Source organism: Hipposideros armiger, unplaced genomic scaffold (genome assembly GCF_001890085.2).
Source record: "Hipposideros armiger isolate ML-2016 unplaced genomic scaffold, ASM189008v1 scaffold_1375, whole genome shotgun sequence".
Classification (NCBI taxonomy): Eukaryota; Metazoa; Chordata; class Mammalia; order Chiroptera; family Hipposideridae; genus Hipposideros; species Hipposideros armiger.
The window spans coordinates 90,869-99,064 of NW_017732725.1; the positions used below are offsets into that span (position 1 = coordinate 90,869).

The 8,196-nt window shown below is 43.5% G+C and overlaps 1 protein-coding gene across 1 annotated transcript in view; it reads left to right on the forward strand.

Moving 5' to 3' along the window:
• Positions 1-7,706: 7,706 nt before the first annotated feature.
• The window catches only part of LOC109377361 (leucine-rich repeat-containing protein 7-like), a gene marked incomplete at its 3' end in the record, with an annotated part of 219,158 nt that continues 218,668 nt past the window's right edge, over positions 7,707-8,196 (forward strand). The window contains exon 1 of the mRNA XM_019633698.1: positions 7,707-7,765. The remainder of the gene's footprint in view (positions 7,766-8,196) is intronic.

The following is an 8,196-nucleotide window of genomic DNA, read 5'->3' on the forward strand; positions in this document are numbered from 1 at the left end:
TCTTCTAGAAATTTTACAGTTTTAGGTCTTAAATTTAAGTCTTTAATCTATTTTGAGTTTATTTTTCTATATGGTATTACAAAATGGTCCAATTTCATTTTTTTTACATGTATTTTTTACATGTATCTGTCGAGCTTTCCTAATACAACTTATTAAAGCAACTGTCTCTACCCCATTGTATATCCTTACATTTGTTGTAAATTAATTGACCATATTAGTGAGGATTTATTTCTGAGCTCTATTCCATTGATCTATATGTCTGTTTTTGTACTGGTACAGTAGTGTTTTGATTATTGTAGCTTTGTAGTATAGTTTATTATCAAAGAATGTGATATCTCACACTTTGTTCTTTCTCATTGTTTCTTTGGCTATGCAATGTCTTCTGTGGTTATTTTTTATAGTATAATGTGTTAATGAACTAATCTATATTGCTTTCTAAAACAAGTTATTTAATTCTTCTTAGTTGATCTCTCATCTAAGATAATCTTCTTATTAGAGTTCTGGCATGATAAATTCACTCTGAACTTTTTGTGAGAGAATTGCCAATATGATATAGAAGAAGGTGTTGTGATCTCACAATTTTTTTCAAGAGATGGGTGGTGTGACAAATATTTTTACCATGCTTAAGAATTAATAGTCCAAAAAGAAAGGATGAAGAAAAGTCAAAGACATTTTGAAGAAGAACAAATGAGGTGCCTTGTTTCCCTGTATATCAATACTGATTATGAAACTGCAGTAATTTAGGACAATTTTCAATTGAGACAATATAAAGGAACAGATGGAACCAAATACGCAAGCCAAAAATTAATCAGTGAGCTGGTATGTGACAGAGGAAGCATTAGTACATACAATCAGTTATCTCATGAGGAAAAAATAAATGAAAACACAAACAAAAATTGATCCCTTACCTCACACCATACACAAAATCAATTTCAGGTGATTTAAAGTCTGAATGGTAAAGAAAAATCATAAAGCTTTTAGAATACAATATAGAAAAAATATTTATAATCTCAAGGTAGTAATGTTTTCTTAAACAAAATACAAAGTACATATCATAAAGAATGTAATGATAAGGGCCGGCTGAGTGGCTCAGTTGGTTAAGAGCTCGCTCAAGAGTTTGAGCTCTGAGCAACAGCGGTTCGAGTCAGCCCGAGCTGAGCAGCCGTGAGCTGCCAACAGGTGGCGGGATGGCTCAGCTAAAAAAAAAAAAAAAAAGAATGTAATGATAAAGTTGGCAATATTAAATTAAAACTTATTTTTATAAAATATATACGATATTAAGAGTGAAAACTAAAGATGAGTTATAATGGACAGTGGATTAGAATCTGGGACACACACACACAGAAAACACAATTGAAAAATTAGCAAAATATATAACTAATTAATACTGGAAATATGAATTGTTAATAAACCTCTGGAAAGGTGGTCAGCCTTGCAAGTAATCATCAAAATATGCTTTTAAACCACAATGAAATATCATTTCATATTCCTCAGACTGGACAACATGAAAATGTCTGCTAATACCAAAACTGCTAGGATGTCGATCAAGGAAAACTTATAAATTTGTGTAGGAATGTAAACTGTTGGAAAATAATTTAATATTCAATATACTCTATAACCCAAGAGACACACTGTTAAGTAATATATAAACTAGAAAAACTCGCATACACATACATAAAGAGATATTAACAATCATATTTATAACAGTATTACTATACTTATAAAAGCAAAAATTGTCATCTGAGTGCAAATATGATAAATTCATACAATCAACTATCACACAGCAGTCAAAATTAGTAAACCAGATTGATACACATCAAGATTTTCACAAATGTAATGTTTTTTTAAATCAAAAGCAAGTTGTGAAAAAATACATACTGCCTTAAATCATTCATGTACTGGTTAAATTTCTAAAGCAATACAAAAAGATTGTTAGCAGTAAAAGTGCATGAAACTTATAAATGTATTAATATACAAATAAATGCAAAATTTAAGAATGTGTTTACCTCTGTGGGATGAGGGGAACAGAAATAGAGGAATCAGAGTGGAAACTTCAGTCTTTCCTCCTTAAGGCGCATGGTGGGTGCATCAGCATTCATTCTATTTTGTGCATCTTAATATGCAAGTAAATGTTTAAAAATAAAAATTAATAATCCAAACGAATTAAAACCCACAATAAAGAACCATTCCCTTTAGCTAGAACAGGTTTTTAATTTGAGAGATTAGTTTTACGGGAAATGCCATTTAATAAAATTGAAGAAAAATCATAATGACATTTACTTCCTATGCAGATCATCTCCCCTACTTTTCAAAAGCTGACCATAACAGTGCAGCTCTTCCTACACGTATGGTATCCCACTAATACTGATCCTGGCCTACTGAGCTCTAACAGCTATGAGCTCTTCAGAGGTGTATCTCCATACATCCAAATGTGGCAATATTTTCTATTTCCCCAAGGACTAATATCTAATTAAACCAATCCTGTTAAGATATTAACAGTGTGGTTACCAGAGGGTAGGGGCGGGGTTAGGGGTGGTAGATGAGGGAAAAGGGGATCAAATATATGGTGATGGAAGGAGAACTGACTCTGGGTGGTGAGCACACAAGATGATATACAGATGATGTATTACTGAATTGTACACCTGAAACCTATGTAACTTTACTAACCATTGTCACCCTGATAAACTTTAATAATAATAAAAAAATATATTAACAGTTGGTAATACTAAAAGTGCTGTGCTTTCTATAAGTAGTTTTAGTTTAATCAGTAATTGTCGAAGAGAAAATTTTCTAAGACAAAGATGACATTTCAGGCCTTCAAAGAGAAATATTAGGGAGATAGTTGGCATCTGATTAATATCACCATATGTCTTTCATTTTCAAATAAGGTTAGTTTTACTTGTCCTAGGAACAGGGTATCATTACGACAATTTTAGTGTTGGAGTCAAAGGAATTGATTAGCAATTTACACAGTTTTATAGGCTTAATGTCTAGTCATTCATAGATGTAATCTGAACAGCTAATCTGTTAAAACTGCCTTGATCTGATTTTTAAAGTTGTTACTGTTTTTAGTAAGGGACCTCTGCTTGAATGACAGCCTGAGGATATTTAGCATTCTTTCTTCAACTTTCAGACAGTCATCTATATTTCCAGAGGGTTGAGAACAGGGCAACTTGGAATTTAAAGAAGGCACCTGCATTTGCATTTCAATAGTCCCATAATTCTATGAAATCATTGAAATCTCTTCAATATGCCTCATTGTTTAAATAGTGAAGGTGGCCATATTTTGTTCAAGATTCATAAATCTTAGCAAAAAAAAAAAAGGGCCATTATATCCAAAGCCTATTCTACTGAGAATACTCTTCTCCCTTCTTATTTTTTTTAATGCTAAAATCATGTTTGTTAAAACCCATAAGCACTACATCACATCTGTATGTATTTAAAATATTTTACCTATTTGGATCTTTATAGCCTGAAATCATGGTTCTAGGATAAGATAAAGGGGAAAGGAGATTATATGGTGTAAATATATATCATAGGAGCATCATCCATTTTTAATTTGGGGTTCCAAAAATGTCTTTCTCCCCATTAAACAGAAACAAGTCCATTTTCACTTTGGAAACCAATTCCAGTTGACTAACACAGGAGATAACATCATTAGTAGACCTGTTGCCTGTGTGCAAAGATCTGCAGTTGCTCCTAATTGGCTGTGATAGTAAAGAGTGTTTGTCAAATATTTTGGTTCAAGGGAATGAATCCTGCAGTTAAAATAAGGAATTCTGTGTTCAATTACAGGGCAACTGGGTACCTTTCTGAGATGAGCCTTTGTGCCCTTCCTATAAGTAAGGATAGCATTACTCACCAAATATTGGGTTGTCGGGAAAATCATGACATATTTTTTCTATGTTTTTCGTTGCAAAAATGCGTCATGACTTTTCCGACAACCCAATAATTTTAGGCAAGGATTAAATGAAAGGGTATATGTGAAAGTTCTGTGTACCCTGTAGTCACAAGAACTGGAAGCTTATAGAGGATTGCTACAATTGTATAATGGTTGTGTCAAGTTATATTTTAGATTTTCAATCAGTACCTACAATTTTTCACATCACTCCATCCAGCTGAGACACGGAGATGAGGCAAAATATTTACAAGGTCAACACTGTGTGAAGAAATAGAGCTCTACAGAGGTGAATTCAAAATTTTGTCCTTTTTATTTTTTTTCCATCTCCTTGCCATTTCAGAACCCTTTCTTGGTGGTTTTATAACACATTTTAAAATGATCTGGCTTTTCAAAAGATACTCTCATTCCATTTTCCTTCTACGAAAATCATATGAAATACTGGGAAGCTGTTCTTAAGTCAGCCCACCTTCATGGCCCAGATAAAGTGGAAAATAATTCTCATCCTTGGTATGCTGCAGTCTCTAAAGTCTCTTCCTAGAAAACAACCCCTAGCAACCAGAAAAGATGATTTTTGACCTTGAAGATTTTAGCATTGCAAATCTAAGAATATAAGCAAGTGCATTTTCTTTTTAGTGAACTGTGAGCTTACATCCACCCCAGAGTGGTGGTCGAATGCCTTGCAGTCAGACTGGATTAGCAACGCAGAGAACTAATGGAAAGATTCTTTCTCTCCCCTAATCTGGAAGCAAAACCTATAGCCTATATTCCACAAAAGAATGATTCCAGGATAATAAAGCCATTTGCAAAGAGAGAATTCAGCAGACAGATTTAGAGAATGCAAGAGAAGTCTAAATATAGCACTAGCTTCATCAATATGTTTAACATATTGCTGCTTATGAGAGTTTAAAGAAGTGTGTGCGAGAAAAAAGTGTCTGTGTGTGCCTTTATGGGAGGGAGTACCTGAGTGTGTGAGAATGTGTTCATGACAGGAGGAGCAGCGGGGAAAGCATGAAGAGGAGTTGGAAAACCCCTTCTCTTTTTGCGCATTCCCAGGACAGCAGCCCTGGCCCCCAAAAGAGGAGGGAACGTGAGAGCAGACAGAAAGGTCTCTGCTTTGACTGATGTGAAGCGACCGCCCCGCAAGCAAAGACTTTTCTCCTTGGCAGCCAACAACCTGCAGCAGGAAAGGCGGGAGGGAGAGGAAACCCCGAGGAGGCGCTCCTGGCCGCCTCTTTGCTGAGATAGCAGGAGCAGCAGCCTGCGGAGCCACGAGCGCAGCGTCACTGAGCTGGTGCGGGAGCAGGGGCGCTCAGGCAGGCGCAGAGGCTGGGAGCCGCTCCTGCCGCCGAGGCGCCGGCGCTGCAGGACCCTAAGCTGCGCTAGCGCCCCGGGCCGGTCCCTCAGCGGCAGGAGCGGGCGGTCGCGCGCTGACCCCCATGCCTTGCCTCCAGCACCTGCCTGTCTCACCAGGGACGACAAAAGGAACCCAGAGAGCTCCGCCTGTTGTCCCGTTCTCCAAAAGCAGCCAGTGAGGGATCCGGGAGAAGGCGAGCATTTCAGTTCTCCACCGGGCTGGGATTCTTCTCTCTCACAATTTAGGAGAGCCCCGGTAGAGGTCAGAGGCGCAAGCGAGAATCTCAAAAAGGGGCCGAGGGCTGTGAACGTGGTCACCCCCTCCTGTCGCTGCAAAATACCCTTGACATTTTTCACACTTTGAAGCAGCTGCAGCTCGTGTCTTCGGAAAAGGGGGTGGGAAAAAAGAGAGGGGGCGGGGAGAGCGGGGAGACACAGCCAAGAGCCAAGAGCAGCGCCTCCTCGCCTGCCAATCCTGGCACCTGTGCGCCGAGCCACTGCACCGCGGAGGACCCCACACCGGGCGAACCTCGGGCTTGAAGCCACGAATACCCAGCCCCTGGGCAGCGGGTTCTCGCCGGAGGGACCTGCAGCCACCTACTCGTGCCACCGCTGTCGCCTGCAGCCGCGGGAGCGCACAGTCTCTCGGAGCCGCCCACTGCACCCGGGTCCCCAGGGATCCTCGCCCAGCAGAGGCGCAGCAGCGGGCAGGGGGTGTTACAGAGTTGGGTGCAGGATTCGCCTTTTCTGCTCATCTCTTCTCCGCCCAGGATTTATTGTCTGTGGAGCCTTCCGGGGGTGGGGAGAGAGCTGCGCCTCCACCACCACCGCCGCCGCTGCTGCGGTCGCTAGCGCCACGCGCACGGCAGGCGGAGGCTAGGGAGTGGATGCGCTCCTGCCACCCCCGCCAGCGCTTCGGGCTTCCCCTCCGCCGCTTCCCGCCGGAACCGCTCCAGCAGTCCACCTGAAGGGCACTGGCATCATGGTCTAGCGTGGCACCTGCCTGGAACCCCCTTTCTCCTTCTCCTCCTCCTCCACCCCCTTCTCTCCACCTCCTCCGAGAGGACCCTCGGGTCCACTCCACTGCGGACCCCCAGCACTTTAAGGAATAACCCTTGGCAGCTGCACGATTCACTCTCTCTGGAGCCTCATGGGCAGTTTCTCCTGCCGGCAATGTGAGTAGGACACGCTAGTTCCTTGGCCCACGGGGGGTGCAGGGGCCGGGGCGGGGGGGCGCTCGCCGCTTGCGTCCGCGGCACAGCGAGCCCCGAAGGTGTGGGACCCAAGCGGCCGGCGGAGTGCGGGGGTGGGAGGACAGGAGCCTTCAGCGCTCTCTCTCCGGGAGCAGCTCGCGCGGTGGCCCGCGGAGGCGGCGGGATGTGGTAGGTTGCGGGGCATTTGGAAATGGGGTGGCTGCATGGGAGCCCTAAATGGCCTGGGCTGGCAGAAGACCCTAAAGGGTTACATACTGCAAAAAGGCAAGGTAAAGAGCGAGTGCTGGGCGCCGGTGCTGAGACCATTGGTCGGTCGAGCTGAGGTTAGTCTCAGCTCCTCTTTATTATCATAGGGATCTCCAGTCAGCTTTTCCCCGGAGGTGTCTAAGGGTGAAGTGCTCTTTTGATCCACACACACACACACACACACACACACACACACACACACACACACACACACACACTTGTGGCCGGTCGAGATTGTCCCTTTATCTTGGAAGGTGTAGTATTGCTGTTGGATGTCTATTTGTCTGAAAAAAAATACAATTAGAAGATCTTTTTGCCATTGAGGATTGAAAGGAAAGGGTGGGGTTTGGGGGTGGAGGGGAAGAGGAGTGTGGCAGACTGGAGGACAGAAAGAAGTGGGGAGCAATGGAGTGAAAGCGTTCCCCGAGAGTCAAGCAGAACCATGCCTCCCTCTCCTAAGAGAGGCAACCCCTGCCCACATCTCCTTTGTGTTCCTCAGCGAGGCAGCCAAGGCTTCCCTGCTCCCAATCCCATTGCGAACCCCCTTCAGCATGTTCTGCCTTCTTCTTAGAGTCATTAAGGATGCAGGACTAGTTTTGGATCCTACATGGCAAGAGGGAGGGGAGAGCGTTACCATTACGGTAATCATGGCACCCTGGCTCATGAACAATTAGATTCGCTTCCGAAGGTCTCTAGTCTTAGAGGTTTGCAGAGTCCAGAACCGGGGTGAGGGCAGGGGGGTCGTACAGCATGCCTTATAAAAATAGTGCGACTTCATAATAACGGAGACGGCTGCACCGTTGCTTCATGATACTACTTCGTGGCCATTAGGGCTGAATAAAAGACCCGCCTCCGCCCTCTCCCTCACTGTCTCCTCCCCACCAAGCGACAAAGCCAGCGGGCTGGGCGAGAGGACGCAGCGCCAGGCAGAGAAGGGAAGGGGTCACTTTCACAACTCCCGGGAACCGGCTTCAGAGGGGAACCATCTGCGGCGCCCACGACTCCCACGTTCCTGTCGAAGTTCTCCTTCGAAAGGAATTAGAAAATGCGGGTGAGGGAGGCGCAGTGAGACGTAAAAATCCTCCACCTGCTCTTTTTTTATTACTTTCACAGCACACTTTCAACACCTCGAATTCACCTGCAGTGGTAACTAGGTCAGCACGTAAATATGATTACCTGTATACGTTGAAATGTGGCTCTTGATAGGTGCAGAGCAATTTAGATGGGAGCATATATATATATATATTTTTTAACCTGGGCAAAATTGCTAAGCACAATAGAGATTTTACAGCGTGGGCGAGAAGAGTGCATTCCAGCGAAAGCAGGACACGTGATCTCTCCAACCGGAGAGATACAGTATTAGGAACTCGATTTTCTTTGTTCCAGGCTGAGCCTATGAGATGCTCAGCATCCCGCTTGCTTAAGTCCTCCTATAAGAGGGAAAAATATTCAAGTTGACGGGGTGGGTGGAGGGTATATGTG